The 17,484-nt window shown below is 41.5% G+C and overlaps 1 protein-coding gene across 8 annotated transcripts in view; it reads left to right on the forward strand.

Moving 5' to 3' along the window:
• Positions 1–17,484, forward strand: part of RBMS3 (RNA binding motif single stranded interacting protein 3) — a 977,979-nt gene that overhangs the window by 626,010 nt on the left and 334,485 nt on the right. The gene's annotated exons all lie outside the window — the stretch shown is intronic.

The raw sequence follows: 17,484 nt of genomic DNA on the forward strand, positions 1-17,484 counted from the left end.
GTGAGAGTCACATTTGAAATCTCCCAGCAATTTGCTTGCTTTAAGACCCAATTAGATGGGAACATGCAATTGGATGAAATACCGCCTTCGGTGAATTGTCCTATATCAACATGAAGGGGGGTTGTTGTGAGGAGTTTGTGGTTTAGCATAAACTCCAACAATACCCATTCTGTATGCGTAATAATGTTTTCTTCCCTCAAGAGTAGTATTAGATACATAGTAAATGCACTAGTTTGCTAGTCCTCTCAATGCACCTAAGCCATTATTCATCCTCTTTCTTATTACTGCTGGTCCACCATTCCTGACTAGGCGGGATAGGGCTCTCAGACTCCTAAAAAAATAAACTCTACCTGTAAATTTGAATATTCACTTTAAGGAATTTAGTGGATTAAAACTAGGGTTGCCACCTTTCTAATTGCTAGTAATCAGGCCCCTAAGCCATTGCCCTGCCTCTTCCCCAAAGCCCCACCCCTTCTGTGCCTCCTCCCTCAATGTCATGCCCTTCCCCTCTTCCTCCAAGGGCTCATCGCCCTCGCTTGCTCCTCTCGCCCCCTACCCCTGTCAGACACTGGATCATCTCCACTTCCCTCCCTCAGCTGGGCTCCCTCTGCTTCAGGGCTAGGATGGAAGCAGCTGGAGCCTTCCTGCAGATAGGAGACGGCCCTGGCTGAGCAGGGACTGGCGTGGGTTAATGACTCGGTACCTCTCCCCACCCCACGGTAACCGGACTTTTGGTGTCTAGTCAGTACATCTGACTGGACACTGTCAGGTCCCCTTATCGACTGGACTTCCTGGTTTAAAAAAAAAAAAAAGGGCACCTGGCAACTCTAAATGGCACCTGGATACACAAGCCCAAAACTAGACTGTCTGGGTTAAAGCCAGATGGGTGGCAACTCTAATTAAAATTTTAACCTTAAATTTTACCTATACACATTATTACCATGCTAGGAGAAAAAAAAAAGAAAAAAAGCTATTCAGTATATGGGGCTCATGTACCTGCTACTGAATTGTAAACAACTGTGCCTTAAAATAACTGTTGTAAGGTTCCTTGTTGTCCTCTTTAATAAGAGTCCCACAATGCAAATTATACAGTTTTATTGGCTCTTAGTTTTTACTGACATATTGTAATAAAAATATTTGCTTAAAATAGGGGAAAAATGGCAAAATAAGGCACCTGAATGCCTACTGAGGATCCTGGGATTTTATTTCCCTGATACGCTATGTTTCCTTGTTAAAATATAGGAAATCTGAGACATTTGTTGACCCTTGAAAAGGAAACCAAAGGCAGGAGATATGTTCTGTGGTAAAGGTTGATCCTGAAGCTGTTTCTGAGGGATAATCCATAATGTATGTATATCTGGTGATATGAGGCAGTAGCAATCAAGTTGCATAACGAAGAGCAATAGCAGAGCTCTTGTGCTGAGATATAGCAAAGGGAAGGCATTCTTAAAATGCAGATGCTCGTGTCAGTGCTGTACAATATTACATTTCTTTAGACTGTTGCAAAGCCAAGGGATTTGAGGTGGCAGCATTGCACCAAAGGCCGAGATTTGTATGCTGGGATATCTGTGGCTGTAGTGGTGTTTTTCCCTTTCCTGGTTTTGTGGAGACTGCTACATACCTTTTTGTGTGTATTGGGCTTATTGTATTTTTAATTGTTAGCCAAGGTGCCTAGAGTCCTGGAATAGGCTTTTTAAATATTTTGTAGAAGTCAAAGTAAATATACAACTGAATGTTTCTCCCACTAGAAAAAATCAGCATATTTAGAAAACGGGGGTTTAAAGGAAAGTCAGCTGACTTTATACAAAGTGGTACGTCATACAATAGAACCTCAGAGTTACAAACACTAGAGTTACAAACTGACCAGTCAACTACACACCTCATTTGGAACCAGAAGTACAGAATCAGGCAGCAGCAGAGATCAAAAAGAAAAAAAAAAGGCAAATACAGTACAATACTGTGTTAAATTAAAACTACTAAAAAAAATGGAACTTTAAAAAAAAGATTTGAAAAGGTAAGGAAACTGTTTCTGTGCTAGTTTCATTTAAATTAAGATGGTTAAAACAGCATTTTTCTTCTGCATGGTAAAGTTTCAAAGCTGCATTAAGTCAGGGTTCAGTTGTAAACTTCTGAAAGAACAACCATAATGTTTTTTTCAGAGTTACCTCCATTCCCGAGGTGTTCATAACTTTGAGGTTCTACTGTATTACTGAAAAATCAGGAGCCTGGGAAAGGAAACCTGCCTGGAGAAGCATGCTAGGGCTTGCAGATGTTAGACACCAATTTGCCTGACAAACTGAAAGAGAATATTATCTGCAAATCTTTGGGACTGGAAGAAGTTGGAACAAAGATACAAGAGAAGAATTTAACCTCCGATAATGGAGACTCTAATCCAGGAAGTCCGTCTTTGATCTTCATTGAACAGTGGACATTGACCCCCAAATAATACCAAAATAAAATGTCAAAGAAATTATCAAAACCTTTTGTGTGCGATATTTATTCATCAGGATGCCAAATGCCATATAGAAGTGGGGCGAAACTCGCCCCTATGGAGAGGGCCAGCATCTGGCTGCTCCACCACTTAAGTCCTACCTAGTCCTATTTTGAAGGTTTAAATGAGACTTAAGTAAGGAGTGCCTATGCTGGCCCTTTATAGGGATGAATTTCGCTCACAGTGAATAAACATACATTGAAACTTTGAGTGTAGCGTATATTATTTCACTCTTACTGGAGATAAATCTGATTCAGTGTCAAGACTGTGAAAGAGATTCTCTATAGTTTTTTTTCCTAAGGGAAATCCAGAAAATCTTATTTGGAAAACAAAATGCAGTTTCTGAGGATTGAGTCATCTGTATCAGTTCAGTGAAATATGGCAATTATTCATCCTACTGATATATAAACAGAGCCGCCTCCCTGGTTTTGACCATTTTTTTTCTTTGAGTTCTAGCATTTGGATGCCTCTTTGGCTGATTTTGTTTCAAATGGCTGCCACTGAAACACGTCAAACGCTAATGGATTGATGTTGAATGTTCTCTCGCTATTGGAAAACGTATTCTAACAAGACTAACACAGCAAGGAGCCATTTCTACATTGTTTCCAATGAAGGAATTAATATCATTAAACCTGTTTTTATTTCTAAGTTTTCTTCCCTCTTGGTAAAATCCACCCTGGTGTAGAGGGGTCAGGGCAGGGGCGCTCTACACAGCCTCTCTGCTAAGGAGGGGATTGCGCTAAGAAAGGGGCCAATATTATATCTGCTGGATTTCAGCTGGAAGCACAGTGCTACAGTCCAGTGAAACACAGAAATCCCTCCAAGAGTTCTGTCCAGAATCTTAAATACATTTGCCAAGTAAACATGTTTTACTAATACTGCTACGCCTAGTACAATGATGTAGTTTTTTATACTTCATTGGAGAGGTATTTTTTTCCTCTGTTTTCCTTCATGTATATTTTGTACATTTTAAAAAAATCCATGATTGTTCTCAGTGCATACTGTGACGGGTTCGGTCACAGAGACCCCGTGGGACTGTCACCTGATGTGCTGAGATTACCTCTGAGCCCATTTTCCTGTCAGCTTGGGACTCCAGAATCCTGTCTTGTTGAGCCAGACACGCTAGCCTGCTGCAACACAGACCCAGGGTCTGGGCCAACTTCCCAAAGCTGCATGCTTTAAGTGAAAATAGCTCTGCAGGTTTCCTGCCTCCACCATCCAGACACCCAGGTCCCAACAGGATCCAAACTACAAATAAATCTGTTTTACACATGTCCCTGTGAGATCTCATCCTTCTTTACCCACGGGCTGGCCCACACGTACACAGGAAGGCTTGTAGGTAAATAAACCATTTACAACCAATTGTCCTAGTCAATGGGAGCCATCAAGATTCTAAACCACCATTAATGGCCCACAGTTTGCATAATTACAATAGAACCTCAGATTTATACTTCATATTTCTAGCTTCAGATACAAGCATGATACATGCATACAAATAGGATGAACACACTAGGTATATTGTAAGCTTTGTAATGATACCTTACAAGAGACCTTTTACATAAAGCATATTTCATTTACATCATATTTGCATTCATAAGCATATTTTCATAAAGCATATGGAGTTCAACATCACACATACCATAAATATCAGCAAATATATTGTAGTTGAAGAAATGCTTAAACAGAGAATGGCCTGTGTGCCTGGGCCGTATAAAACCAAGAAACATGCTATGAGAAATCTAGTGTAATAATTCTAGTGTAATACCTCTGAAGCACCTGGCATTGGCTACTGTTGGAAGACCAGACCGTGGGCTAGATGGACCATTGGTCTGACTCAGCATGGCTGTTCTTATGTATGCAGACAGATGCTTATACATGCATAGAGTTGGTGGGATTCCATTGCAGTTATAAGAGAGGATTGGAGCCTGGATCTATACCAAATATCAGCCAAAGGGATAACTCTCTTTGGAGTTAGCAAAGTTTTAAAATATTGTTTTTTGGGAGATTCAATCTGCCTCTCTCTACAGGATAGGCTAATTATTACCACTACCAAAAATATAATAATCATGTTTAATCTAATAAAGTAAACTAGCCATTAATTCACACACCAGTAACCGTGCTAAATAGACCTCTCTGTCTGCATGGCTGGCAGAGGTGTCAAGAATCTTTCATAGGCCTGGTCTACACTGCGCGTTTAAACCAAATTTAGTAGCGTTAAACCTAATTAACCCTGCACCCGTCCACACAACGAAGCCCTTTATATCGATATAAAGGGCTCTTTAAACCGATTTCTGTACTCCTCCCCGACGAGGGGAGTAGCGCTGAAATAGGTATTGCCATGTTGGATTAGGGTTAGTGCGGCCGCAATTCGACGGTATTGGCCTCCGGGCAGTATCCCACAGTGCACCATTGTGACCACTCTGGAAAGCAATCTGAACTCAGATGCACTGGCCAGGTTGACAGGAAAAGCCCCGCAAACTTTTGAATTTCATTTCCTGTTTGCCCAGCGTGGAGCTCTGATCAGCACGGATGGCGATGCAGTCCCAAATCCAAAAAGAGCTCCAGCATGGATCATACGGGAGATACTGGATCTGATCGCTGTATGGGGAGACAAATCTGTTCTAACAGAGCTCTGTTACAGAAGACGAAATGACAAAGCATTTGAAAAAATCTCCAGGCTATGATAGAGAGAAGCCACAGCAGGGACTCAGCACAGTGCTGCGTGACAAGCGTAATAGAAAGCCAAAGAATCAGATGGACGCTCATGGAGGGAGAGAGGGGAGACTGAGGACTCCAGCTATCCCCCAGTCCCCAAAAAGTATTTGCATTCTTGGCTGAGCTCCCAGTGCCTGAAGGGTCAAAAACATTGTCCAGAGTGGTTCAGGGTATATCTCGTCAATTTACACCCCCCTCCCCCATGAAAGAAAAGGGGAAAAATCGTTTCTCGCCTTTTTTCAATGTCACCGTATGTCTACTGCATTCTGCTGGTAGATGCGGTGCTGTGGTGCTGAACAGCAGCATCCCCTCCCCTTCCTTTCCTGATGGCAGACGGTACAAAATGGTGGAAAACTGTCCTCATCATCCTGTGAGTGCTCTTGGCTGGCCTTGGTGAGATCAGCCGAGGGCGCCTGGGTAAAACTGGGATGACTCCTGGTCATTCCCGGCAGATGGTACGAAAGGCTTGGTAACCGTCCTCATCATAGCAGCTGAAGGCTGAGCTCTATCAGCCCCCCGGCCCCCTTTCATGTCTAAAGAAAAGATTCTGTACTCCCTGGACTATCATAGCTGTGGGAGGCTGCTCTCCTCTCCCCCCAACCCTTTAATGTCCTGCCTGGACTATCATAGCACATGAGGCTGCCTCCCCCTCATATTATCTCACTAAAAAGTCAGTGTTTCTTATTCCTGCATTCTTTATTACTTCATCACACAAATGGGGAGACACTGCCACGGTAGCCCAGGAGGGTTGGGGGAGGAGGGAAGCAACGGGTGGGATTGTTGCGGGGGCACTCCCTAGAATGGCATGCAGCTCATCATTTCTGCAGGATCTCTGGGGCTCTGACACGGAGCGGCTGTGCTCTCCGGTTCTCTAGTACATTTGCCCCGTATTCTAGGCAGGAATGACTCTATTTTTAGACAAAACATAAAGAAGGGAATGACCCGGGGAGTCATTCCCATTTTTGTCCACGCGCCCCCGGCCGACCTCAGCGAGGCCAGCCAGGAGCACCCATGACAGCAGCAGACGGTACAAAAGGATTGATAACTGTCATCGCCAATTTCCAAATGCAAACGGTGCAAAATGACTGATAACCATCATCTCATCGCCAATTTACAATGGCAGACGGTGTAATAGGGATGGTAACCGTCTCTGCTACCTTGAAAGGCAAAGGAATGCTGCTGTGTAGCACTGCAGTACCGCCTCTGTCAGCAGCATCCAGTACATATACGGTGGCAGTGACAAAAGGCAAAACAGGCTCCATGGTTGCCATGCTATGGCGTCTGCCAGGGCAATCCAGGGGAAAAAGGGCATGAAATGATTGTCTGCCATTGCTTTCACGGAGGAAGGATTGAGTGATGACATTTACCCAGAATCACCCGCGACACTGTTTTTGCACCATCATGCATTGGGATCTCAACCCAGAATTCCAGTGGGCGGGGGAGACTGCAGGAACTATGGGATAGCTACAGGATAACTACCCACAGTGCAATGCTCCGGAAATCGACGCTAACCTCGGTACATGAACGCAGATTGCCGAATTAATGTGCTTAGTGTGGCCGCGTGCACTCGACTTTATACAATCGGTTTAAAAAAACCGGTTTCTGTAAAATTGGAATAATCCCGTAGTGTAGACATACCGATAGTGGGACAGGGAAATTTCAAAAGATGAGGACTTACCTCCATGATCTCACTCCTTTCCCATAATTCTGCAGAAGCTGGAGATGTTGAGGCCTGGGTATGACTACTGTCGGCACTGGGAGAGATATAGGAGCTAGGCTTGTCCAACTGGAGGGCACTATGTAGAGACGAGAACCTTCATGGAGATTCAGAGCCTTTGCAGATCTGTTGGTTTCAGGGATTGACCAAACTCCTCTCCCAAGGGACCAGCAAAAATGAAACTCTGCAAGGAAAATCTTACAGAATTTCCATCTCTTGTGGGGGTTACAGTAAGTGCTCCTGGTCCGGATGTGGATCAGATACCAATTAAGTCTGTTAGCTGCCTTCCTTCCTATAGCTCTCTTCCTTTTTTGTGAATACATCTTTCTATCATTTCTCTTTCTAATCTGTGCTGAAGAAGTATTATTTCTGTGCACTATGTGCTGTGATATATATTTGTACATAGCTAAGGGTTTTTAATTCTCTTTATTTTATTGTGTAAAAAGTTTAATAGACCTTTATTTCCTTTTAAATGTAGCATAGCACATGAATGGACCATCTGATATTCAGAATCCAACAAGTGGTTGCTTTATTTTATTAATGATTGAAATTTCTGAAATTTTCAGCCAATCAAACTCCTGCATGTTGGTTCTCTTCGTATTTGGAAAATATTTGTGAATATCAGCTATATTGACTGTCAACTTTGCTTCTTTTTTCTGATATCAAAGCAGGATGCTAGGACTTGAACATCAACATTGAAATTGTCAAGCTTGATTTCAACCCCATTCTTTAATTACCTGAAAAAATTTTCAAGCAACATCTTCTATAAAGTTAAATATTTGGATTGGCTCCTGCAAAATGATTTTCATCACTTACTGCTAGGGCACCAACCAGTGACTCTCTGAAAACTCCAGTGTGTTCAGCAACATGGAAATAGCTAGGAACTCCGTTGTAATGAAATTGGCTTCATTCCACAGCATTTCATGAAGAACTCCACACATCCATTATCGGGTTGGTTCTTCACCAGTTGCCAATGAAGTTTCACACTACAGGATGCAAGTGTTCTGCAGTCAAACAGTTCTATTTATCTTGCAAAAATGTTAACTATCTTCCCCAGTACTTAAGCACAATATGTATCCAGTGCTGACCTGAATCAATAACAATTCACAATTAAATTACAATGAAATATAATAGCTGCATTTCCTGCAAGAGGAAGTGTGTGGTTCAGATTTATAAATTGAAGGTCTTGGGCTCTCCCTCCTTTTTGCTGCTTGCTTTCTTATACTGACTCTACCAGGCCACAGGGTTCTTCAGCAACTATGAGCCCTGCTATGGTGTCTTACGATTCAGTTGTTAGTACTCCCAGAGATTCAATCCTCTCCCCCATTTACTTGTGTCCTGGGTTTGCATTACACTGACCTTTCCTAGGCTAATGGGGAATCACAGCACTGATTCTTCTCCAAGACAGACACACACCAGAGCCAGTCCTTAAGGGCTGCTATTGAACATTTTTTTTCTATTTATTATTTCAGAGGGAACTGTTGAGGAGGAGAAGGATATTGCAAGGAAGCAAAATGTTTTCTTTCTCTCTGCCTTCATTATAAACAGAGGCGGCTCTAGCTTTTTTGCCGCCCCAAGCATGTCAGGCAGGCTGCCTTTGGCTGCGTGCTTGCAGGAGGTCCCAGGTCCCGCGGATTCGGTGGCATCCCTGCAGGAGGTCCCTGGTCCCGTGGCTTCGGTGTACCTGTCACTGAATTGCTGCTGAATCCGCGGGACCAGCGGACCTCCCACAGACACACCACTGAAAGCAGCCTGACTGCTGCCCTCACAGGGACCGTCAGGGCGCCCCCCACAGCTTGCCGCCCCAGGCATGCACTTGCAGCGCTGGTGCCTGGAGCCGCTGCTGATTACAAAGGATGTTGGGGAGATACTATACCTACCCCAAAACTAAATCTTTTCTTAAGCTGAGACACTGTCAGAGGTTCAAATGAGGGAGATTCTGGAACAAACTGCTAGCTTAGATATCAGCAAGTTACCAGGATCAGATGAGTTACCTACATTTCCTCTAGGAAATTAAGAATGAAGTAGTTGAGCCACCTTATTAAAAGCACCTACTGTAATAGATATGGGATAGCAGGGATACTGGATTAAAGCAGAAGGATGACTGGTCTAGTCTGGAATGTCTTAGGTTCTTATCTGAAAGCTGTTGGATAGCCATCTCAGTGAACAGTAGAGCCAAAGAAATTAATTGATACGGAGATCAAAATGCTGTCTTACCCTTCTAGGTATTTCTCCCACAAGTACTCAGGGTAACATGAAGGGAAGCTTGTATTGCCATTGTTTATGTTGTACCTGGATAGTGGATAATTAGGGATTTATTATGGAATTTTCAAAAGCACTCAGCATTGGCCTACATCTGGTCTCACTGAAGTGAATGGGAGTTTCATCATTGCCTATTGGAACAGAATTGGGCTAGTGCAGTCTCTTTGAAAATCCCATCCTAAGTCGCCAGGTATCTCAGTTCAACACTTTTTGCAATTACTAAGTTCACTTAAAAAACACCCCAACCTTACAGCATATACAAGTTTTCCAACTTGTAATGTTCAATCTCTTGCTATCGCTTCAAACAGATTTTTCCACAGTCCTCTGCTTTTGATGTAAAGTGTTTAACTTGTTTTCTAGATTGACTTGATTTTTTTCATAATATAACTTTTTCTAAGATTAAAACATTCCTCTGCTTTAGAAGATTGCAGTATAAGTACACAGTAAATATATCCCCCTCAGCACTTTTCACCTGTGAATAGACAGCCCTTTGCAGAACAGATGCAGATTAGTGAAAAGTTTAGCTTACTACTGTTGCTGTGGAGTGAAGTAAATTTATGGGTTGGTTTATGTGTTATGAACTTCAGCCAAACAGGAATTGGCACGCTTTTCATAAAATACACACTGTGCCTGATGCTCCTCCCACTCGCACAATTTTAAATCTGGACTAACACTACTGAAATCAGCAGTTTCAATCAGTTTTATGCAGTTGAAGCAGTTTTACGCACTCTTTGCAAACGCTTTACATTTGAAAACAGGAAATCTGAGTGCAGTTAAACACTGGAGTCTGATTCCCTTTTTCCTCCATACTCAGGAAACTCCAAACGCCCTATGCTGGAGTTATCCAACCACAAATATGCAGCTTGGGAATGTGTTGCTCAAATGGAGAGAACTGTGTCGTAGATTCAGCAAGCAGACCTTACTCATCCCGAAAAATCAAGAACACCAAAAGAAAACTGCAAAAACATGGTTTTGAAAAAATATTATTTTGATGTGCAAGTGATAGGGAAGCATTTTCTTTAGTGCTATATTGTTTTAGCACTTTAGTGGGGCATTGATTGGGTTCTTCTGTAGCACAGCACAAGGGTGATACTTCTGTAAGGCGAGGGAAAAAATCAGTGTATATAGCACGTTTGCTCAGTGTAAGGCAATGACTCCTATGAATACTAGTGGAGGCTATGTGCATGTATTTAGAGGAAGAAATATACCACTTAGCCTGCATTGAATACACAGATTTGACAAGATAATATGATTTACATAAAAATCAGGTTTTTTTCAGATTTCTTTACATTTAGAAACATGGGGCCAGAATCAGATCTCCTGTAAATCTCAGTGATGTTCCTTTTGATTTGGTTTGAATCCCTAGGTTTGTGGCTCATTAAATCCACAAATGCACACAGGTGTAGGCCTTCATGTAAACAGATGCACAAGTGCTCCACACAGATATTCTTCCATGCACGTGTGCACCCCACACAAGCCTGCAAATGTTATGTTGACAAATACCCTGCTTTGTTGTTTCCTTATTTTTAAAAATCCCCCACACAACGTCTGAATGGTTTGCCTGTGATTTTAATACGGATAGAATAGATGCAATTTTGTTCACCAGTGAAATTACTATTTTTTATTATTGAAAGAACCTATATTTTCCCATAGCATACTTCTATAAAATTAGACATCCATTGTGATACATGGTAACAAACTGTGTCAAGATTGAAAATAATTATCACTTCAGTCCTTGGCCATTCCCTTTGGAGCACTGAACTCACAAAGTAGGTCAGAATTCATAACTATAAATGGCCAAATTCGAATCTCCGCTACATCAGTGTAACTTTACTGAAATGCGAAGGGGTGCACAAGTATAAGTGAGAAGAATTTTTAACCAGGGTAACATTTTAAAAAATGTGTGGGCTTGCTTATTTTTAAGTTTGGGAACGGGTAAGTAATATATAGAAAACGTGGCTAAGTCTGTTCCTAATATGGGAACGTGGTCTCCTACTCACAAACACACACATTCTGTTTCTTTGTTACAAACACACACATTCTGTTTCTTTGTCACCACATGTACCTTTATTCCTCAGATTCCCAACATGGCAGGACATAGCATAGATAGGCTCCACCTGCTGTACTTCACTCAGCTTTCTCTCCTTTCACAATTTACCTTCTGTTTACTTCCTGTTCTTTGCAGTTATATATCCTGCCAGTTACTGAGCCAACTGTCTCTTTAGCCCAGCAGTTACCACCCATGTGTCAGTAATTTCCCCAACAGAAACTGGTTAATTAAGGCTGCTCATGCCTGTAGTATTCACAGTGTTGCAGACACTTCTGTGACCAGGGTGCTTCAATGAGCACCCTTTCATAGTAAGATGCACCTATTATTGCACAAGAAGAGATACAGAAATCTACATTAAAATCTTATCGAATGTAAGACAACCAAATTCAAAAACAATAAGAAACAATGGTTTTACAAAGATCCAGCCAGCAGGTGAATTGCTGAAGTGCCATAGTAGTATATCATAACTATAACAGTTATAATAGCAAGTAAAGAGATTACTGGTAGGCCTACGTGACAGATATTTTCAAGACTAGAACACAGAAGAAAATCAAACAAAGACAAGTTTCAGTCATGATTAAGGCATGCCTGGAACTCATTGAGTTGTATTATTACATCAGAATCACAGCTTTCTTTTTGTTTTATCTACGTTTCAAGCTCTCATAGTTGTGAAGAAAAGCTTGAGAAGATGAATCAAATGCAACTAATGCAGCAATGTCTGTCTGAGGGCTTGTCTATACTTAGAAATTCACTGAAATAGCTATTCTGGAATAATTTCAGTATAAACCCCATGGAGATACTCCAGTGGATTAAGCTAAATCAGAAAAAGGCACTCTTATTCTGGAATAAATATCCACACAAGGGTTTATACCAAAATAACTATGCTGGAATAGCTATTTTGATGCATTTTCAAGTCAAGGACTTAATCGGCAGATAGCCTGAAATATTACCTTGGAAAGGAGTAACTGCCTCATACATGTCAATGAGGTGTTCTCTCCAAAACCCACTGCTCTGGAGGCCCTGCCAACAGCGCGCCAGCACAGCGTGTGGCAGGAGGAGAAGAATGTGACGGGCCTGGTCTACCCACCTACCCATGCATATATATCCTAAGTACCCGCATAAGTACTGGGGAGCCTCCACTCTACTGCTACCCTGCCTCTTTCTGGTGGGAAAGGACTCCTGCTGCTGCTCCTGTTGCTCTCAAGGGGAGGGGGCCCTGCTGCTACACCTTGATGCAAATAGGGTGCCATGCTAATGCCCCTGTCTCTCCAGGAAGAGAGGTGGGCCCTTTCCACCCTCATTTAAAGCGGGAGGCAGGTCCGCCATGTGGGGATGGAGACACAGAGGGCCCCATGTCATGGTATACCTAGGCCCTTCTATTTCCTTAATCCAACCATGATTCCAGATTGTCCCTTCATCGTAGTCACAATGATCTATACACTGTAGGTGCACACAGCAGTTTAACAGGGCGGTCCATTCCTGAGGTCATCTACTCACCATATACCCTGATGACTGTTAAAAAGTCAGCATCTACCAAGCATGACCACACTGTTTTTTTCTGAGATACCACAGTTATTTCCTATTCTAAGCATAGGAAATAACTGTGGTAACTCTCAAACTACAGTGTGATCATGCTTGCTAGATGCTGAGTTTTAATGGCAGCCACTGCTGTCCAAACCCATTTCAACATCTTTGAAAACCTGGTGTTTAAATTTGGACACACCAAAACTAACACCTAGAATTTGTGGCCACTTTTGAAAACACTGGGCTGGTCTTTAATTTTACTCCCATAGGTAGAGATGTAACTTTGGTAAGTAGGGGAAGGGTAAATTTTCAGTAATTATAACTTTCTAATCAGCAGTGACCCAGACACTTAGACATCTGATTTTATCCAGCTGTCAAGAGAAATTCAATGCATGTGAATAAAAGAATGAGATTGTTTCTAATATTTGCATGTAACTTTCTAAAGCCAGAAAAAAGCAAGGAATCTCATTTCCTGCTGCCTTGAGATGAAGACATCAGAGCTGGAAATTCTTAACTGGATTTTATCTACATAACTGCCATGTCTTCTAGGGATTACCATTGATGTCCCTGTCTCATAGCTCAATTTTCCCATACATTTTAATGGCCAGCACTTACATGCCTGTGATGGCCAGCAGAGGAGAGAGAAGAGACCCTTGACGAGTGCTTTTCTTTTCTTTTCTTAATCCCAAGAGGCATCTCCTTTGCTATGCTTTCTAAGCAGTTAATATGAGATGCTATGTTTCAGTGCAATATCAACATCACTATCTGTCTGTCTGTCTTTGATTATTGCTTGCAAGCATGATTGAAAACAAATTTGTATAATACAGAATACTTTTGGGTGGCAAAAAAGTTCCACAAATAGTAACTAGTTTATAAAATATGTATTCACTTAGTTCTTTGTCCCTGGTCATCTTTTTGCCTATGTACAATGAGTTCCATCAGCAAAATCTTCAATGTGCATATGCTGATTCTAACCCTGTGGCTGGGAGGAGGATACCTCCTCTGCAAGTGTAGCACTGGGCTAATGACCATTGATTGTAGACCAGTTCAACACACCCAATTTGCTAACCTTAGACACTTGTTAAACATAAAGGTTTCAGGCCACCACGACCACCTAGTATCCACACATTAAACCCAACCACTGAAATTAGATCAAAGTATTATAGCCTGTAGGAGACTAAACTATTCTGTGCCATGAGCAGAGAGCAGGAGGGACTCAGGTGCACCAGTGCCTGAGGCCCCTGCAATGACAGGGAACTAATTAAGTGAGATATACCCAGCAACTTGCTCATCTCAAATTGCATAGGAAGGGGAAAAAAACCCAAAAAACAAAGCTGCTGGCAATCTGACTGGCAGGAAAATTCCTTTCCAACTCCACATATGGTGATCAGTTAGACCTTGAGCATGTGAGCAAGAACCAGCCAGCTAAGTACGAGAGAGAGAGAGAGAGAGAGAATGTTTAGTGACATCTCTGAGCACTGGCCTACCCCATCTAGTGTCCCATCTCCAGCTGTGGCAATCTCTGATCCTTCAGAGGAAGGAGACAAATAAATAACCAAACAAGAATATATATGGGGGTGACCCTGCCTGACCTCTGCAGGTGACCATCTGAAGCCCTGAAGCATGAACTTTTAGGAACATAAGACATGCCCAGAAAGGGACTTCCATGTGAGCCCGGCTCTTCACCACCCCATGCAACCACATCATACAATAACAATCAAAAGTGTCAGGCTCTCTCTTAAAACTGTTTACGTTGTTTTCTCCCACAACTCCTGTTGGGAGGCTGCTCCAGAACCTCACTCACCTAAGAGCTAGAAACCCTCTTCTGATTTTCAGTCTGAATTGTCCATGGCCAGTTTATACCCATTTGTTCTTGTGACAACATTGTCCTTTAGATTTAATAGTTCTTCACTATCCCTGGTGTTTCCTCCCCCTAATGTATTAATAGACAGCAATCATATCTCCTCTCAGCCAAACTTTTAGTCTCCTCTCATAAGTTTAGGCCCTCCATTCCCCTGATCATCCTAGCAGCTATTCTCTGCACCTGTGCCAGTTTGAATTCACCTTTCTTAAACATGGGTGACCAGAATTATACACAGTATTCTAAATGAGGTCTTACCAGTGTCTTGTATAATGGTATGAATCACATTTCTGTACATCCTAGGATTGTATATCCTTTTTTGCAGCCCCATCACACTGGTGGCTCATTGTTGTCCTGTGATTGACAAATATACCCAGGTCTCTCTCTTGCTTTCAAGTTCAACTGATGGGCCCCCAGCTTTCAGCAAAAGTTCTTACTCCAAGACCCCTACTTGTATGACCTTGCACTCTGTACTGTCATCCCATTTCTTTTACTCCAGTCTTCAAGGTCAACTGGTGCTTCCTGTATAATATTCCCACCCTCCTCTGTATTGACAGTGCCTCCCAACTTTATAACAAATTTCATTAGCACATTAAGATAGGTCCAAAGCCTGATCCTGAGGAATTCTGCTACTAACTTCCCTCTAGTTTGATAGCTCACCTTTCAGCACAACCCATTGCCTTCTCTCTGTTAGGCAGGTCCTTACGCACCTTGCAATTCTTGTACTTATTCCCATCTTCTCTAATTTTACTAATAATTTCCCAGGTGGTGGTATATCAAATGCTTTACTGAAGTCCAAGTGTTTTAGATCTAACTGCATTTCCTTTATTTAAACAACCAGTCATCTCCTCAAAGAAAGATATTGGGTTAATCTGCCATGATCTACCTTTGGTAAACCCTGTTGCCATATAACTCTTTTTCTGTTTACCTCCATGAATTTAATTACTATTTCCTTCAAAATGTTTCTTTAAACATTGTCCTTCAATATTCAGTTGTTATCTTTCTCGCTGAGCCAGTGGACCATAAATGGATCACAGTTATAGCTTTTAGAATGTAGCTGATACATTAATAATTATTGCAACTGAATGAGTCCTTATAATGTAGTATCACAATTCTCCTTTGGGAAGAGCATAGATCAAATGTTTTCTCACAAACTCACCAGAGGCATTGATGATACCTGTACATGAAACTGGATGTTAGGATTAGATCATTAAAGATGACTACTGCAGTATCAGTTCAAATGTAATCTAGTTCTAAAATGCATCTGTAGTCTTTAACAAGAAGCCTTGGTAAAAACTACTACCACCTACTATTGGAATCTGACTACTTAATGGCAATTCCTTTTAAGCATAAGGAATGAAACACACTGATTGCTGGGCAGCATACATTGTAGAAGTAGAAAGTAACTAGATGGTAATTTAAATCTCATTCACGTTCACCTACTCTTTTTCATCTGTCAGCAAAAAATGGAAACAACCAAAACAACAACAAAAAATTGAAAAACCCAAGATGAGATTTAGTGATTTACTGTCTATTTTAACTGCCTGTGGCTTGAAGTTTGAGTCTTAAAGCCTTTTGGGCTCTCCATACATTTCCCAGAACTTGTTCCTCCAGTCTGCATAAAAGGTTATGATTCCACCACTTATCTAAACATTTTAATAATGACCCATTCCAATTATATTATGCTAATCTAGGTCCCATCATTTACATTTTTGTGTTGTTTTATTGCAGAAATGCAGCATGCTGAACAAGCTAAGCAGTGACCTTTGCAGCGTATTAACTTCCAAGGAAAAGATTTGCCTGTAGTGTTCTAATGTTGTTTAAAGAATTGTTCATCAGTGTAAAGGCACCTGTTGTTAATGGCATGCCTTAATTCATGTAAAGCTCCAGCCTCATAATACTGTAGATTTCAAATGGTAATATGATGTTCTGGCTGGAGATGCTAGTATTCCAAGTCACAGGGAGTCTGTGAGCCACATAGAATTCTGAGGATAATGGGGTCACAGGGGCTTTTCTGACTCAGTCTCTGTCTCTCTGCTTCGTCTGCTGGATCTAAAATAATGGAAATGTTTCCCTGTCAGAATAAAAATTCTACTTTATCAGACAGCTCAGATGAAACGCACAATGGTTCTCTCTCTCTTGTATGCTTAGTCCTTTAATTGTTCTTAAACTTTTTTGGTGATGAACAAGAGTGCTGGATGCAATTTGTCATTTGCTTTCCTTTAGGTTCAGACAACTAGTTCCATCTTGCATGATTGTGCTATCACGTACAATACACTCTTCTTGTGTATGTAAGTAGTTTGCAGATAGGTTTCCAGGAGTACATTGAAGAGGCTAGACATTTTATATCGTTCAGCGATTAGATTAGTTACCAGAGTACTTCTCTGCGCCCATGCCAGACTCCATTGAACTGGCTCTCTTTAATCACAAAGCATCTCTGAAGCGTGGTATGTGCTTATCTAAAGTACACTGCTTGGTGAAGTACCAACTTATCTTGAGAATTTCCATGGACTTTCCTCTTCGGTGCATCATTTAAGATCTGATTCTTTCATTAAACTGGTTGTTACCAAAGGTTTCATCTCTCTTTGGTAGGAGGTCTTTTGAAATTTCAGCAGCTGAGAGCTGAAATGCATTAAAAAGATATAAAATCCATGTTTCCTTAGGTCTTCTGTCTTAACAGTAATAGATTGGATCCGTCATTATCTGATATTTGTAGATGATATTTATGGCCTGTGTGCGGATATTTATTTTATGACCTTTCCTACGGTTTTACTTCATGTGTTCTGGGTTTTACATAACTGATGGCGTTATCTGTGGCGATGTATTTTGGATCTGTCTAAGGACATAAAACAATATTTGTATGC

This window comes from Gopherus flavomarginatus, chromosome 2 (assembly GCF_025201925.1).
Source record: "Gopherus flavomarginatus isolate rGopFla2 chromosome 2, rGopFla2.mat.asm, whole genome shotgun sequence".
Lineage (NCBI taxonomy): Eukaryota > Metazoa > Chordata > Testudines > Testudinidae > Gopherus > Gopherus flavomarginatus.